Source organism: Phyllobates terribilis, unplaced genomic scaffold, assembly GCF_046119375.1.
Source record: "Phyllobates terribilis strain yellow unplaced genomic scaffold, ASM4611937v1 Scaffold_2216__1_contigs__length_153321, whole genome shotgun sequence".
Classification (NCBI taxonomy): domain Eukaryota; kingdom Metazoa; phylum Chordata; class Amphibia; order Anura; family Dendrobatidae; genus Phyllobates; species Phyllobates terribilis.
In genome coordinates, this window is record NW_027364974.1 from 26,773 (window position 1) to 46,696 (window position 19,924).

Here is a 19,924-nt window from a genome sequence, read left to right on the forward strand (position 1 = left end):
CACAGTATGATGTCCCCACAGTACATTCCCCCACACACAGTATGATGTCCTCACAGTACATTCCCTCCACACACAGTATGATGTCTCCACAGTACATTCCCCCACACACAGTATGATGTCCTCACAGTACATTCCCTCCACACACAGTATGATGTCCCCACAGTACATTCCCTCCACACACAGTATGATATCTCCACAGTACATTCCCCCCACACACAGTATGATGTCCTCACAGTACATTCCCTCCACACACAGTATGATGTCCCCACAGTACATTCCCTCCACACACAGTATGATATCTCCACAGTACATTCCCCCCACACACAGTATGATGTCCTCACAGTACATTCCCCCACACACAGTATGATGTCCTCACAGTACATTACTCACACACAGTATGATGTCCTCACAGTACATTCCCTCCACACACAGTATGATGTCCCCACAGTACATTCCCTCCACACACAGTATGATGTCCTCACAGTACATTCCCTCCACACACAGTATGATGTCCCCACAGTAAATTCCTCCACACACAGTATGATGTCTCCACAGTACATTCCTCCACACACAGTATGATGTCTCCACAGTACATTCCCTCCACACACAGTATGATGTCCTCACAGTACATTCCCTCCACACACAGTATGATGTCCCCACAGTACATTCCTCCACACACAGTATGATGTCCCCACAGTACATTCCCCCCACACACAGTATGATGTCCTCAGAGTACATTCCCCCACACACAGTATGATGTCCTCACAGTACATTCCCTCCACACACAGTATGATGTCCCCACAGTACATTCCCTCCACACACAGTATGATGTCCTCACAGTACATTCCCTCCACACACAGTATGATGTCCCCACAGTACATTCCCTCCACACACAGTATGATGTCCCCACAGTACATTCCTCCACACACAGTATGATGTCCTCACAGTACATTCCCCACACACAGTATGATGTCCCCACAGTACATTCCTCCACACACAGTATGATGTCCTCACAGTACATTCCCCACACACAGTATGATGTCCTCACAGTACATTCCTCCACACACAGTATGATGTCTCCACAGTACATTCCTCCACACACAGTATGATGTCCTCACAGTACATTCCCCACACACAGTATGATGTCCCCACAGTACATTCCCCCCACACAGTATGATGTCCTCACAGTACATTCCTCCACACAGTATGATGTCCCCACAGTACATTCCCTCCACACACAGTATGATGTCCTCACAGTACATTCCCCACACACAGTATGATGTCCCCACAGTACATTCCCCCACACACAGTATGATGTCCTCACAGTACATTCCCTCCACACACAGTATGATGTCCTCACAGTACATTCCCCACACACAGTATGATGTCCCCACAGTACATTCCCCCACACACAGTATGATGTCCTCACAGTACATTCCCTCCACACACAGTATGATGTCTCCACAGTACATTCCTCCACACACAGTATGATGTCCCCACAGTACATTCCCCACACACACAGTATGATGTCCCCACAGTACATTCCTCCACACACAGTATGATGTCTCCACAGTACATTCCCCACACACAATATGATGTCCTCACAGTACATTCCCCACACACACAGTATGATGTCCCCACAGTACATTCCCCACACACAGTATGATGTCTCCACAGTACATTCCCCACACACACAGTATGATGTCTCCACAGTACATTCCCCACACACAGTATGATGTCTCCACAGTACATTCCTCCACACACAGTATGATGTCTCCACAGTACATTCCTCCACACACAGTATGATGTCCTCACAGTACATTCCCCCCACACACAGTATGATATCCTCACAGTACATTCCCCACACACAGTATGATATCCTCACAGTACATTCCTCCACACACAGTATGATGTCCCCACAGTACATTCCCCCACACACACAGTATGATTTCCTCACAGTACATTCCCCCACACACAGTATGATGTCTCCACAGTACATTCCCCACACACAGTATGATGTCCCCACAGTACATTCCCTCCACACACAGTATGATGTCCCCACAGTACATTCCCTCCACACACAGTATGATGTCCCCACAGTACATTCCCTCCACACACAGTATGATGTCTCCACAGTACATTCCTCCACACACAGTATGATGTCCTCACAGTACATTCCTCCACACACAGTATGATGTCCTCACAGTACATTCCCCACACACAGTATGATGTCCTCACAGTACATTCCCCCACACACAGTATGATGTCCCCACAGTACATTCCCTCCACACACAGTATGATGTCCCCACAGTACATTCCCTCCACACACAGTATGATGTCTCCACAGTACATTCCTCCACACACAGTATGATGTCCTCACAGTACATTCCTCCACACACAGTATGATGTCCTCACAGTACATTCCCCACACACAGTATGATGTCCCCACAGTACATTCCTCCACACACAGTATGATGTCCTCACAGTACATTCCCTCCACACACAGTATGATGTCCCCACAGTACATTCCCCACACACACAGTATGATGTCCCCACAGTACATTCCTCCACACACAGTATGATGTCTCCACAGTACATTCCCCACACACAATATGATGTCCTCACAGTACATTCCCCACACACACAGTATGATGTCCCCACAGTACATTCCCCACACACAGTATGATGTCTCCACAGTACATTCCCCACACACACAGTATGATGTCCTCACAGTACATTCCTCCACACACAGTATGATGTCCTCACAGTACATTCCCCACACACAGTATGATGTCCCCACAGTACATTCCTCCACACACAGTATGATGTCTCCACAGTACATTCCTCCACACACAGTATGATGTCTCCACAGTACATTCCTCCACACACAGTATGATGTCCTCACAGTACATTCCCCACTCACAGTATGATGTCCTCACAGTACATTCCCTCCACACACAGTATGATGTCCCCACAGTACATTCCCTCCACACACAGTATGATGTCTCCACAGTACATTCCTCCACACACAGTATGATGTCCTCACAGTACATTCCCCACACACAGTATGATGTCCTCACAGTACATTCCCCCCACACACAGTATGATGTCTCCACAGTACATTCCTCCACACACAGTATGATGTCCTCACAGTACATTCCCCCACACACAGTATGATGTCTCCACAGTACATTCCTCCACACACAGTATGATGTCCTCACAGTACATTCCCCACACACAGTATGATGTCCTCACAGTACATTCCCTCCACACACAGTATGATGTCCCCACAGTACATTCCCTCCACACACAGTATGATGTCTCCACAGTACATTCCTCCACACACAGTATGATGTCCTCACAGTACATTCCTCCACACACAGTATGATGTCCTCACAGTACATTCCCCACACACAGTATGATGTCCCCACAGTACATTCCTCCACACACAGTATGATGTCCTCACAGTACATTCCCTCCACACACAGTATGATGTCTCCACAGTACATTCCCCCACACACAGTATGATGTCCTCACAGTACATTCCCCCCACACACAGTATGATGTCCTCACAGTACATTCCCCACACACAGTATGATGTCCTCACAGTACATTCCCCACACACAGTATGATGTCCCCACAGTACATTCCTCCACACACAGCATGATGTCCTCACAGTACATTCCCTCCACACACAGTATGATGTCCCCACAGTACATTCCCTCCACACACAGTATGATGTCCCCACAGTACATTCCCCCACACACAGTATGATGTCCTCACAGTACATTCCCTCCACACACAGTATGATGTCTCCACAGTACATTCCTCCACACACAGTATGATGTCCCCACAGTACATTCCCCCACACACAGTATGATGTCCCCACAGTACATTCCCCCACACACAGTATGATGTCCCCACAGTACATTCCCCCACACACAGTATGATGTCCCCACAGTACATTCCCCCACACACAGTATGATGTCCCCACAGTACATTCCCCCACACACAGTATGATGTCCTCACAGTACATTCCCTCCACACACAGTATGATGTCTCCACAGTACATTCCCCCACACACAGTATGATGTCCTCACAGTACATTCCCTCCACACACAGTATGATGTCCCCACAGTACATTCCCTCCACACACAGTATGATATCTCCACAGTACATTCCCCCCACACACAGTATGATGTCCTCACAGTACATTCCCTCCACACACAGTATGATGTCCCCACAGTACATTCCCTCCACACACAGTATGATATCTCCACAGTACATTCCCCCAACACACAGTATGATGTCCTCACAGTACATTCCCCCACACACAGTATGATGTCCTCACAGTACATTCCCTCCACACACAGTATGATGTCCCCACAGTACATTCCCTCCACACACAGTATGATGTCCCCACAGTACATTCCTCCACACACAGTATGATGTCTCCACAGTACATTCCTCCACACACAGTATGATGTCCTCACAGTACATTCCCCACACACAGTATGATGTCCCCACAGTACATTCCTCCACACACAGTATGATGTCTCCACAGTACATTCCCCACACACAGTATGATGTCCTCACAGTACATTCCCCACACACAGTATGATGTCTCCACAGTACATTCCCCCACACACAGTATGATGTCCTCACAGTACATTCCCCCACACAGTATGATGTCCTCACAGTACATTCCTCCACACAGTATGATGTCCCCACAGTACATTCCTCCACACACAGTATGATGTCCTCACAGTACATTCCCCACACACAGTATTATGTCCCCACAGTACATTCCCCCACACACAGTATGATGTCCTCACAGTACATTCCCTCCACACACAGTATGATGTCCCCACAGTACATTCCCTCCACACACAGTATGATGTCCTCACAGTACATTCCCCACACACAGTATTATGTCCCCACAGTACATTCCCCCACACACAGTATGATGTCCTCACAGTACATTCCCTCCACACACAGTATGATGTCCCCACAGTACATTCCCTCCACACACAGTATGATGTCCTCACAGTACATTCCCCACACACAGTATGATGTCCTCACAGTACATTCCTCCACACAGTATGATGTCCCCACAGTACATTCCCTCACACACAGTATGATGTCCTCACAGTACATTTCTCCACACACAGTATGATGTCCCCACAGTACATTCCCCCACACACAGTATGATGTCCTCACAGTACATTCCCCCCACACACAGTATGATGTCTCCACAGTACATTCCCCCCACACACAGTATGATGTCTCCACAGTACATTCCCTCCACACACAGTATGATGTCCTCACAGTACATTCCCCACACACAGTATGATGTCCCCACAGTACATTCCCTCACACACAGTATGATGTCCTCACAGTACATTCCCCACACACAGTATGATGTCCTCACAGTACATTCCCCACACACAGTATGATGTCCTCACAGTACATTCCCCACACACAGTATGATGTCCCCACAGTACATTCCCTCACACACAGTATGATGTCCCCACAGTACATTCCCTCACACACAGTATGATGTCCTCACAGTACATTCCCCACACACAGTATGATGTCCTCACAGTACATTCCCCACACACAGTATGATGTCCCCACAGTACATTCCCTCACACACAGTATGATGTCCTCACAGTACGTTCCCCACACACAGTATGATGTCCCCACAGTACATTCCCCCACACACAGTATGATGTCTCCACAGTACATTCCCTCCACACACAGTATGATGTCCTCACAGTACATTCCCCACACACAGTATGATGTCCCCACAGTACATTCCCTCACACACAGTATGATGTCCTCACAGTACATTCCCCACACACAGTATGATGTCCCCACAGTACATTCCCCCACACACAGTATGATGTCCCCACAGTACATTCCCTCCACACACAGTATGATGTCCCCACAGTACATTCCTCCACACACAGTATGATGTCCTCACAGTACATTCCTCCACACACAGTATGATGTCCTCACAGTACATTCCCCCCACACACAGTATGATGTCCCCACAGTACATTCCCTCCACACACAGTATGATGTCCTCACAGTACATTCCCCACACACAGTATGATGTCCCCACAGTACATTCCCTCACACACAGTATGATGTCCTCACAGTACATTCCCCACACACAGTATGATGTCCCCACAGTACATTCCCCCACACACAGTATGATGTCCCCACAGTACATTCCCCCCACACACAGTATGATGTCCTCACAGTACATTCCCTCCACACACAGTATGATGTCTCCACAGTACATTCCCCCCACACACAGTATGATGTCCTCACAGTACATTCCCCCACACACAGTATGATGTCCCCACAGTACATTCCCCCACACACAGTATGATGTCCTCACAGTACATTCCCTCCACACACAGTATGATGTCTCCACAGTACATTCCCCCCACACAGTATGATGTCCTCACAGTACATTCCTCCACACAGTATGATGTCCCCACAGCACATTCCCTCCACACACAGTATGATGTCCTCACAGTACATTCCCCACACACAGTATGATGTCCCCACAGTACATTCCCCCACACACAGTATGATGTCCTCACAGTACATTCCCCCCACACACAGTATGATGTCTCCACAGTACATTCCCCCCACACACAGTATGATGTCTCCACAGTACATTCCCCACACACAGTATGATGTCCCCACAGTACATTCCCCACACACAGTATGATGTCTCCACAGTACATTCCCCCCACACACAGTATGATGTCCTCACAGTACATTCCCTCCACACACAGTATGATGTCTCCACAGTACATTCCCCACACACAGTATGATGTCCCCACAGTACATTCCCCCACACACAGTATGATGACGTCACAGTACATTCCCTCACACACAGTATGATGTCCCCACAGTACATTCCCTCCACACACAGTATGATGTCCCCACAGTACATTCCCCCCACACACAGTATGATGTCTCCACAGTACATTCCCCCCACACACAGTATGATGTCTCCACAGTACATCCCCCCACACACAGTATGATGTCTCCACAGTACATTCCCCCACACACAGTATGATGTCTCCACAGTACATTCCCCCACACACAGTATGATGTCCTCACAGTACATTCCCCCACACACAGTATGATGTCCTCACAGTACATTCCCCCACACACAGTATGATGTCTCCACAGTACATTCCCCCCACACACAGTATGATGTCCTCACAGTACATTCCCCCACACACAGTATGATGTCTCCACAGTACATTCCCCCCACACACAGTATGATGTCTCCACAGAACATTCCCCCCACACACAGTATGATGTCTCCACAGTACATTCCCCCCACACACAGTATGATGTCTCCACAGTACATTCCCCCACACACAGTATGATGTCTCCACAGTACATTCCCCCACACACAGTATGATGTCCTCACAGTACATTCCCCCCACACACAGTATGATGTCCTCACAGTACATTCCCCCACACACAGTATGATGTCTCCACAGTACATTCCCCCCACACACAGTATGATGTCCTCACAGTACATTCCCCCACACACAGTATGATGTCTCCACAGTACATTCCCCCCACACACAGTATGATGTCTCCACAGTACATTCCCCCCACACACAGTATGATGTCCTCACAGTACATTCCTCCACACACAGTATGATGTCCTCACAGTACATTCCCCCACACACAGTATGATGTCTCCACAGTACATTCCCCCACATACAGTATGATGTCTCCACAGTACGTTCCCCACACACAGTATGATGTCCTCACAGTACATTCCCCACACACAGTATGATGTCCTCACAGTACATTCCCCCACACACAGTATGATGTCCCCACAGTACATTCCCCCCACACAGTATGATGTCCCCACAGTACATTCCCCACACACAGTATGATGTCCCCACAGTACATTCCTCACACACACAGTATGATGTCCTCACAGTACATTCCCCCCACACAGTATGATGTCCCCACAGTACATTCCCCACACACAGTATGATGTCCCCACAGTACATTCCCTCCACACACAGTATGATGTCTCCACAGTACATTCCTCACACACACAGTATGATGTCCTCACAGTACATTCCCCCCACACAGTATGATGTCCCCACAGTACATTCCCCACACACAGTATGATGTCCCCACAGTACATTCCCTCCACACACAGTATGATGTCTCCACAGTACATTCCTCACACACACAGTATGATGTCCTCACAGTACATTCCCCCACACACAGTATGATGTCCCCACAGTACATTCCCCCCACACAGTATGATGTCCTCACAGTACATTCCCCCCACACAGTATGATGTCCTCACAGTACATTCCCCCACACACAGTATGATGTCCCCACAGTACATTCCCCACACACAGTATGATGTCCCCACAGTACATTCCCTCCACACACAGTATGATGTCTCCACAGTACATTCCTCACACACACAGTATGATGTCCTCACAGTACATTCCCCCCACACAGTATGATGTCCCCACAGTACATTCCCCACACACAGTATGATGTCCCCACAGTACATTCCCTCCACACACAGTGTGATGTCTCCACAGTACATTCCTCACACACACAGTATGATGTCCTCACAGTACATTCCCCCACACACAGTATGATGTCCCCACAGTACATTCCCCCCACACAGTATGATGTCCTCACAGTACATTCCCCCCACACAATATGATGTCCTCACAGTACATTCCTCCACACACAGTATGATGTCCCCACAGTACATTCCCCACACACAGTATGATGTCCTCACAGTACATTCCCTCCACACACAGTATGATGTCTCCACAGTACATTCCCCACACACAGTATGATGTCCTCACAGTACATTCTCCACACACAGTATGATGTCTCCACAGTACATTCCCCACACACAGTATGATGTCCTCACAGTACATTCCCCCACACACAGTATGATGTACCCACAGTACATTCCTCCACACACAGTATGATGTCCTCACAGTACATTCCCCCACACACAGTATGATGTCCTCACAGTACATTCCCCCACACACAGTATGATATCCTCACAGTACATTCCCTCCACACACAGTATGATGTCTCCACAGTACATTCCCCCACACACAGTATGATGTCCCCACAGTACATTCCCCCACACACAGTATGATGTCCTCACAGTACATTCCCTCCACACACAGTATGATGTCCTCACAGTACATTTTCCCCACACACAGTATGATGTCCTCACAGTACATTCCCTCCACACACAGTATGATGTCCTCACAGTACATTCCTCCACACACAGTATGATGTCTCCACAGTACATTCCCTCCACACACAGTATGATGTCTCCACAGTACATTCCCTCCACACACAGTATGATGTCCCCACAGTACATTCCCCCACACACAGTATGATGTCTCCACAGTACATTCCCTCCACACACAGTATGATGTCCTCACAGTACATTCCCTCCAAACATAGTATGATGTCTCCACAGTACATTCCCTCCACACACAGTATGATGTCCCCACAGTACATTCCCCCACACACAGTATGATGTCCTCACAGTACATTCCCCCCACACACAGTATGATGTCTCCACAGTACATTCCCTCCACACACAGTATGATGTCCCCACAGTACATTCCCCCACACACAGTATGATGTCCCCACAGTACATTCCCCACACAGTATGATGTCCCCACAGTACATTCCCTCCACACACAGTATGATGTCCCCACAGTACATTCCCTCCAAACATAGTATGATGTCTCCACAGTACATTCCCTCCACACACAGTATGATGTCCCCACAGTACATTCCCCCACACACAGTATGATGTCCTCACAGTACATTCCCCCCACACACAGTATGATGTCTCCACAGTACATTCCCCCCACACACAGTATGATGTCTCCACAGTACATTCCCTCCACACACAGTATGATGTCCCCACAGTACATTCCCCCACACACAGTATGATGTCCCCACAGTACATTCCCCACACAGTATGATGTACTCACAGTACATTCCCCCACACACAGTATGATGTCCCCACAGTACATTCCCTCCAAACATAGTATGATGTCTCCACAGTACATTCCCTCCACACACAGTATGATGTCCCCACAGTACATTCCCCCACACACAGTATGATGTCCTCACAGTACATTCCCCCCACACACAGTATGATGTCTCCACAGTACATTCCCTCCACACACAGTATGATGTCCCCACAGTACATTCCCCCACACACAGTATGATGTCCCCACAGTACATTCCCCACACAGTATGATGTCCCCACAGTACATTCCCTCCACACACAGTATGATGTCCCCACAGTACATTCCCCCACACACAGTATGATGTCCCCACAGTACATTCCCCACACACAGTATGATGTCCCTAAATTACATTCTTTTCACACACACACACACACACTACAGGTAATACAGTGATCACCAGTGACATTATACACAGGAGCTCCGTATATAGTGTATAATGTCACTGGTGATCACTGTATTACCTGTACACTGACACTATATACAGAGCTCCTGTGTATAATGTCACTGGTGATCACTGTATTACCTGTACACTGACACTATATACAGAGCTCCTGTGTATAATGTCACTGGTGATCAATGTATTACCTGTACACTATACACTATATACGGAGCTCCTGTGTATAAAGTCACTGGTGATCACTGTATTACCTGTACACTATACACTATATACGGAGCTCCTGTGTATAGTGTACAGGTAATACAGGGATCACCAGTGACATTATACACAGGAGCTCTGTATATAGTGTATAGTGTACAGGTAATACATTGATCACCAGTGACATTATACACAGGAGCTCTGTATATAGTGTCAGTGTACAGGTAATACAGTGATCACCAGTGACATTATACACAGGAGCTCTGTATATAGTGTCAGTGTACAGGTAATACAGTGATCACCAGTGACATTATACACTATATACGGAGCTCCTGTGTATAATGTCACTGGTGATCACTGTATTACCTGTACACTATACACTATATACGGAGCTCCTGTGTATAGTGTACAGGTAATACAGGGATCACCAGTGACATTATACACAGGAGCTCTGTATATAGTGTCAGTGCACAGGTAATACAGTGATCACCAGTGACATTATACACTATATACGGAGCTCCTGTGTATAATGTCACTGGTGATCACTGTATTACCTGTACACTATACACTATATACGGAGCTCCTGTGTATAGTGTACAGGTAATACAGGGATCACCATTGAAATTATACACAGGAGCTCTGTATATAGTGTCAGTGCACAGGTAATACAGTGATCACCAGTGACATTATACACTATATACGGAGCTCCTGTGTATAATGTCACTGGTGATCACTGTATTACCTGTACACTATACACTATATACGGAGCTCCTGTGTATAGTGTACAGGTAATACAAGGACCACCAGTGACATTATACACATGAGCTCTGTATATAGTGTATAGTGTACAGGTAATACATTGATCACCAGTGACATTATACACAGGAGCTCTGTATATAGTGTCAGTGTACAGGTAATACAGTGATCACCAGTGACATTATACACAGGAGCTCTGTATATAGTGTCAGTGTACAGGTAATACAGTGATCAACAGTGACATTATACACAGGAGCTCTGTATATAGTGTCAGTGTACAGGTAATACAGTGATCACCAGTGACATTTTACACTATATACGAGCTCCTGTGTATAATGTCACTGGTGATCACTGTATTACCTGCACACTATACACTATATACGGAGCTCCTGTGTATAGTGTACAGGTAATACAGGGATCACCAGTGACATTATACACAGGAGCTCTGTATATAGTGTATAGTGTACAGGTAATACATTCATCACCAGTGACATTATACACAGGAGCTCTGTATATAGTGTCAGTGTACAGGTAATACAGTGATCACCAGTGACATTATACACAGGAGCTCTGTATATAGTGTCAGTGTACAGGTTATACAGTGATCACCAGTGACATTATACACAGGAGCTCTGTATATAGTGTCAGTGTACAGGTAATACAGTGATCACCAGTGACATTATACACAGGAGCTCTGTATATAGTGTCAGTGTACAGGTAATACAGTGATCACCAGTGACATTATACACAGGAGCTCTGTATATAGTGTCAGTGTACAGGTAATACAGTGATCACCAGTGACATTATACACTGACTCACCAGTGACGTCTCTAGGTGAAGTCCTTCATCTTCGCTTTTGTTCTTTATCTGGCACAGACCGCCATCACTTCTTCTTGCCGGTACTTGTCTCTGCAGTAAATAATAGTCATTTATAACTGATTGCTTCTAGATTACATTCCCCACTTTTTCCCTACTTCTAAACTATGCCAGATGAAGAAAAAAAGCGACAGTAACAGGACCTCCCTTTTGTCCCCTCCCCCCATCGAAAACAGTCTCCTAAAAAGTAAATTATATTACAGCAGTAATAATGTTCCTCACTTGCCACCATAAACTAATATTGTATGTTCCTTATTCTGGCCCCCATACAGTAATTAAATGGAACCTGTCATGCCCTCTAACTCAGCAGCATTCACTTTTTTATGAGTAAATTCCCTGCCTGACCAGCCCTGTATAACGTTTTTCTGTAAAAATTAGGCTTTAAAAAACATTTATAATGTCCCCGTTTCCTATGCTAATTAGGGCTTTGTGATGTGGGCGTGATAACCTAATATGCAGGATCTGTCGTCATCGCCAGCCCCTACAAATCTCGCGCACTGCACATTTCAGCAGCGTCACTGCACTTCTGCAGCCAGACACACGATTCCCGGTTTCAGAGGCACACTGCGTATGACCGGATCTTCTGAACTTCCGGACATGCACAGTCGCCTCTGAACCCCATGATGACATGCCCCTGACTAGTCAGCCCTTTTTGCAACTAATGCCCCATCAACCAGTCAAAGCCTTCATTAGCATAGTAATCGGGGACAATATAAATGCTTTTTTTTTTTTAAACCTCATTTTTACAGAAAAACGTTATACAGGGCTGGTTAGGCAGGGAATTAACTCAGAAATAAGTGCATTCTGCTGGGTAGGAAGGCATAGGGGCCTGACAGGTTCCCTTTAATCCCTCATCCCGACCCCCTTTATTTAATAATGTGCCACATCCAGGCCCCCTATGTCCCTTGGCCCTATGATAGGGGGCACAGCTAAGGCCAAGAGACCTAGGGGGCAGGGCCAGGGGACCTAGGGGACACGGTCAGGGGACCTAGGGGGCACGACCAGGAAATCTAGGGGTCACGATCAGGGGACCTAGGGGGCACGGCCAGGGGACCTAGGGGGCACGGCCGGGGGACTTAGAGGGCATGTCCAGGGGGCTTAGGTGCAAGGTGAACTAGGGGGCACAGCCGGGGGACCTAGAGGGACACAGCCGGGGGACCTAGCCAGGGTCAGGGGGCCTAGCCAGGGCTAGGGGTCCTAGCTATGGCCAGGTGGTCTAGCAAGGGTTAGGGGCCTAGCCAGGGCCAGGGGCATGGCTGTGCCCACTATGTCCCTTTGCCTGGCCCCAGCATCACTCCGCCTCCACAGTTACAGAACTGCAAGAGATCCGGCGCATTCATGTTAAAATGACCACCGACCTAGCAGAGGCTGGTGGCTGACGTGAGTGCGCCCATCGCAGGTGCCGCATGACAGTGACGTCATGCGCCGTCCTATTGCGACAGCGACTGGACAATGCATGTCAACTGAATGTGCATACGAAGACGCACATTCAGTTGAAATCAGCAAACCCCCTCTGCGTCCTGCTCGGGGGCCACCAAGACCATGGGGCCCACCAAGAATTCTCCCAGTTCGACCCTGTTGATGCCCTACAGTACAATCCCCCCCCCCCACACAGTCCACATAGTGTTATGTCTCCTGGTAAAGCAGGCATCTGATGGTTCCATTGCTGTATTCAACTGTATTTTTGTCGCGAGGACACTCCCAAACGCCTGGGACAGCCCCCCAAATTCTGGTATGTCAACCTGTATACAGGAGAAACCTTTAAACAGCACTCCCCCACCACCACTGTTAGTGCCCCACATACAACCATTCAGGATCTGCTCTTAAGGCCACGGCCCCACTATCAGTATCCGGTCAGTATTTTTTCTCAGCAGTGGGTGATAGATGCAGAATTGGTGACTTGTTTCTATTAGACCTTTTCTCTGATTGTTCTTCACCTGGTTTTGGCTCCCAGTCCTGATATAAAATAGTGACCAAATACGGATAGTGGGGCCGTGGTCTAAGGATGGAGAACGAAAGAAATATCTTGAACTCCCAGTCGGTTACTGGATCCGTCCATACAGAATAGGGGCCCTCTCCGGTCACTGCGTGAGACCTTTACTTGGTCCCTGCCACCATAGTTCAGTGCTAGACAGCGGCTCGGTGTAATCTAGCTCCCCTACCCACAGTAAATGCAGCTTCTCTACCTCCATGTAACCTTGGACCTTCTTGCAGTGACTTTGTAGGATGTGACGGATACACTTTTCCGCTCATAGTTTGGGATTTCTTGTCCCTGTTACATTTTTTTCAGGTCGGAGATTTCACTTTTCCTCTTGAGTCTGTGAAGAAGCTGAAGGATGTTGTGGCCGGCGGGATGGTGGCTGATGACCGAGCACAGGGCGACGATATCCCGGTGTATGAGAAGATCTGCAGCAGCCACGTTTTCCCAGAACTGCAGGATCTGTGCGACTCGGAGCAAACAGCGCTGATTGCAGAGACGCTGCGCGGACTCGGTAATGAATGCCACCATTTTGTCATTACACGGGGGCAAAACCTCTACAAGCTCCCATTAACCATGGACAAATCATATGACACACATTGTGCTGTGCGGTATCTCTGCACAGCCTCAAACTAAACCAGCAGTGGGTAGGAATGGAGATCTCATCCCTCCACCGCGGCTCCAAGTCCCAGAACATACATGACTGATGGATATGGGACGGGACGGACCCTCACTCCCCCTTAAAAACAACCATAACTCCAGTAAACCTCAACCCCAATAAGTACAAAACACACGAGTTTAGGTCACGGAGGTATTTAAATCACAGGGTTATACCACCATAGTTGGAGTCAGGTGCAGTCCTCGGTTGCATGGATTCCCGGATCCTGTGATATCCCAGCTATCCGACCCACTTTACCAGGCCAGACAGCCATAAAGCATTACCATACCATATCCTCCAGGTGGCCCTCCATAGCCGAGCCTGTTGACCACCATGAGGTTTACACTCAGCCCACCTCCAACTCACGTAGACGAAGAGTCATCCTACAGTGCTCAGGAAAGGAAAAAGTTGTGACATATGTTCTTCTGTGACCCCTCAGCCGCACATCACTCTCGGTTTGATGGAGCAGTAGAACCAGCACACCAGTCCCCTCAGCCGTATGCACCTAGCTCATGGGGAAAATCTGGGTGGGTATGAAGAAGTAGGGTCCGCTGATTCTTCCTTTCACTGTCCATTCGGCTCATCTCCCCCCAGAGAACCATTCTACTGTCCATGAGCTCAACTAGGGACCCATACACCGTCCACGGAGCTTAACCAAGGACCAATGTACTGCTCACTGAGCGTACCTCAGGGGCTCTTCCTAGCTCACTCCAGTGTGGCCCACATTTCAATATCAGCCGACCTCAGTTCAGGGACCCATTCCACTGTCCATTGAGCTCACCCAAGGCCCCATATACCATCCACTCAGCTTACCTCATGGAAACACATTTACTGCCTATGGAGCACACCATCAGGAACCCATGCACTATCCACAGAGTAAACCCAAGGGCCAACATTTTGCTGTCCACTTGTAATGCTGGTGGGTGTGGACCCACTGAGGCTTGCCCTGGAGGGGTATAACTAAGTGACTACCGGGTATTTACCAGAGCCTCTGATGGGGAGTATAGGTTTGGCCGCCGGTAGTCACCAGGTACCACTCCAAGGCATTCTCCTGGTCTGTAGCAGCAGACCGGACTGTCATAGATACGAGTATTTGGTACAGGAGAGTGAAGGCAAAGAAATGGTGAGACAATCTGAGAGCAGGGCAGGCAACACAGGTTCGATACACATAGTCAAGGTCAGAAGCAGAGAGGTCAGGCAGGACAAGTAAACAGGCTGGGTCAATAACGGGAGTAACAATACAAACAAGCGCAGGACACCATCAGACAAACTAACTAGGAACCAGGAACCAACGTTCAGGCAAGGAGTGGTGGGAGGAGCTGCCTTAAATATACCCTAATTGTACAGGATAGGCCAGAGAACATAACCTCTGCTCGAAAACAACAGGGTTAAATTCTTGCAGAGACTGTCTGGGCCTCCCTATAGCCAGGTGGAGTGCTGCAAGAGGCAAACTCAGTGAGACAGCCTGACACGAGGAGCCGCACAGTGACCGCAGTGAGTAGGGTGGCGCTCATGTGGCATGTAGGTTAACGCCATGACACCACTGAGCTTACCTCGAGGACCCACATCTACTGCCTGCTGAATTCACCCACGGGCACACATTTCATTGTCCACTTAGCTCACCCCAGAGACCCATACACCATCCTCTGAGCTTCCCAGGGACCCATGTACTGCCCACCAATCTTACACCAGGGACCGCATTTACTGTCTGCTGAATTCACCCAAGGGCCCTCCCTGCTCATCTAGATACAGACCGGCAATGAATAGTAAGAAATGTGATATGAATGTCTAGTACTTGCCTCATACAGTCCCTGCCACATGTGCTGAGACACCGGGCCGAGAGCTGGACCCATGACCCGCTGCACTATGCACCATCGGAGGCAATGTAGATAAGCAAATGGTGGATTTATAGGGTGACTGCAAACCTATTGTAATGACAATGCAGCACCACCAGGGCGGAGACATCAGGCAGGGTGGGATATAAAATACTAAAGGCTGCCATTTATACAGAGGTACAGCCATATATAGGGGGTCATGCTATATATTCAGAGGCACAGCCATACACACAGGACAATTGCCATATACACAGGGATACCGCACTGAAGCAGTCATATACTGATCTATGTATATTGAGACGTAATAACCTGTATATATCTGTATACTCCATGATCAGTTCACAGCCTAAACATGGAAGTTGTATACAGATCACAATATACACGGTGAGAAGAGTAACCCACATACAGCTTGGGCTACACACAGCACGCTCAATATCCAGCACCGAGATGGATACCATATACACAGCATGATAATACATAGCACAGGGTTGTACGCCATACAAAGTGACTGACGCTGTATGTGTCAATGGCTCTGACCTTTTTCGGTAATGGCCAACACTGTTTTCGCACATGGACAGTTGATGTTAGGATGTTCCTGCTACTGTCTGTTCACCATTGATGAGGGCTGTTATCTTAGCTATTGTCACTTTGCGGATTATAAAGCTGGTAACTCTGATGAACTTATCCTCTGCAGCACAGCTCATTCTTGGTTTTACTTTCCTGGGGCGGCCCTCACAAGCCAGTTTCATCATATCGATTGACGATTTTCATTACTGTACTGTGCCTTCCAGGTTCTGGATTAATCTTCAGGTCTTGCAGTGATGTTGGACGGTTGTTTCTCTTTACTTAGTCGAGTGGTTCTTCTGGCCCAGGATAGTTGTGGAATAGGCTTAGCTGTATATTGAGCTGTGCACCAACACAGAACCTGCAAAACACTTTCTGAAGTCCCGTGATCCCACTAATAATCTCTTGATGAGGTGACCTATTCATTGGTCGCCATTCCCAGTGATGACCTGAAGAAGCTTCTGGATATGCACATTCCAATAAGTGCAAACAAAAAAACAAACACGGCATGAGCTGTGCTATTTATAATATATATACTGTATAATATAACATAGCACCATATTATATATATTATTATATATTATTACAGCATATACTGTACTGAGTGCTCTATAGTAGAGTTTTATACTGTACATTTGTAACACAAAGACAGAAAAGCCGTGGAGTTCTGGAAATCACTGGATGGATAAAAATGTTACTGATCTGCAAATGATGAAAATTTGGTGTCACCATCGTTTTTGCAAACTGTCCCAGGAGCCATTTCTCTACATGACAAACGTAGGCTGCATGTTCCTCGCACTAGTGTGAGGAGCCTGCATGGCCTAAACCTGCTCCCGTAACTGCAAAGTCTCCGGACTTGTGCTCAATGGAGACATCTAGGACGTTATTTGTCAGTGATTACACAGGAGCTGCTGGCAGTGTCTCCGGACTTGTCTCCATCCAGCACCACATAGGTGACATCATTGGTCGGTGATTACACAGGAGCTGTCGGCAGCGTCTTTGGTCTTGTCTCCACTGAGCACATCGGGGACGTCACTGATCAGTGATTACACAGGAGCTGCCGTCAGCGTCTCCGGACTTGTTTCCATCCACCACATTGGGGACGTCATTGGTCGGTGATTGCACAGGTGCTGCCGGCCGCATCTCCAGACTTGTCTCTATCAAGCACATAGGGGATGTCATTGGTCGGTGATTACACAGGAGCTGTCGTCAGTGTCTTTGGTCTTATCTCCACTGAGCACATCGGAGACATCACTGATCGGTGATTACACAGGAGCTGTCGGCAGTGTCTCTAGACTTGTCTCCATCCAGCACATCGGGGACGTCATTGATCGGTGATTACACAGGAGCTGCCGGCAGCGTCTCCGGACTTGTCTCCATCGAGCACATCGGGGACGTCATTGGGCGGTGATTACACAGGAGCTGCCGGCAGCGTCTCCGGACTTGTCTCCATCGAGCACATCGGGGACGTCATTGGTCGGTGATCACACAGGAGCTGCCGGCAGCGTCTCCAGACTTGTCTCCATCGAGCACATCGGAGACGTCATTGGTCGGTGATTACACAGGAGCTGCCGGCAGCGTCTCCAGACTTGTCTCCATCGAGCACATCGGAGACGTCATTGGTTGGTGATTACACAGGAGCTGCCGGCAGTGGATCCTGATGATTTGTACAATCCGCGGCAGAACCTTCCTCAGACGACCATTAATGACCTCAGTGACAGCAGCCGAGGCCGGAGGTGCCGGGATTTCAGCCCGAGGCTCAGACTCCGGACTGGAGACATCACGATGTCTTGAATATTTAGTTTCTATTTTCCATCATTTGTAGATGAGGAACGTTTCATCCGGTGATTTCCATCATTCCACCACTTTCCCTTCTTGCGGTTGTAATTTCAGTGTGTACGGTATATACACATAGGTAGATATAATGTGTGCGTTTGTACCTTTATATACATGTTTCTGATGATCATACGTTTCCCCCCAGGACGTGTCGCAGATAATATGGATGCATGTGAAGTTTGCGCATTTGCAGCATGCAGTGGCTGCTAATCGTCCCCCGCCGACGCCGCTCATCTTCTACTCCGGTTACGGGAAATCTTCTGTGACATATTAATAAAGACGGTGCCGAGATCTCCCCCTGTCCTGTCTGTACTGAGACTTACCGGAGAACAGCGATGACACCGGAGAAAGAGCAACAAATAAGTGACCTCCGGCTGCAGCGACGCACACTGGACAGGTGCAGGATAACGACACACAGGACAGGCGCAGGATAACGACGCACAATACAGGACATGACGCAGAAGTGTATAGGATGGCCCAGTATATAGGACGGCACATGGTGCAGAATATAGGACACCACATGGTGCAGTATATAGGACAGCACACGGCACAGTATATAGGACAGAACACGGCACAGTATATAGGACAGTACATGGCACAGTATATAGGACAGCACACGGCACAGAATATAGGACAGTACATGGCAGTGTATATAGGACAGTACACGGCACAGTATATAGGACAGTACATGGCACAGTATATAGGACAGAACACGGCACAGTA

General features: G+C 48.0%; 1 long non-coding RNA gene across 1 annotated transcript; it reads left to right on the forward strand.

Annotated features, from left to right (window-relative positions):
- The first annotated feature begins 14,589 nt into the window (after positions 1-14,589).
- On the forward strand, positions 14,590-19,492 carry LOC141245859 (uncharacterized). Its single transcript, XR_012309513.1, has 2 exons — positions 14,590-14,822; positions 19,347-19,492. It is a non-coding gene; the product is annotated as an uncharacterized lncRNA (long non-coding RNA).
- Positions 19,493-19,924: the final 432 nt, after the last annotated feature.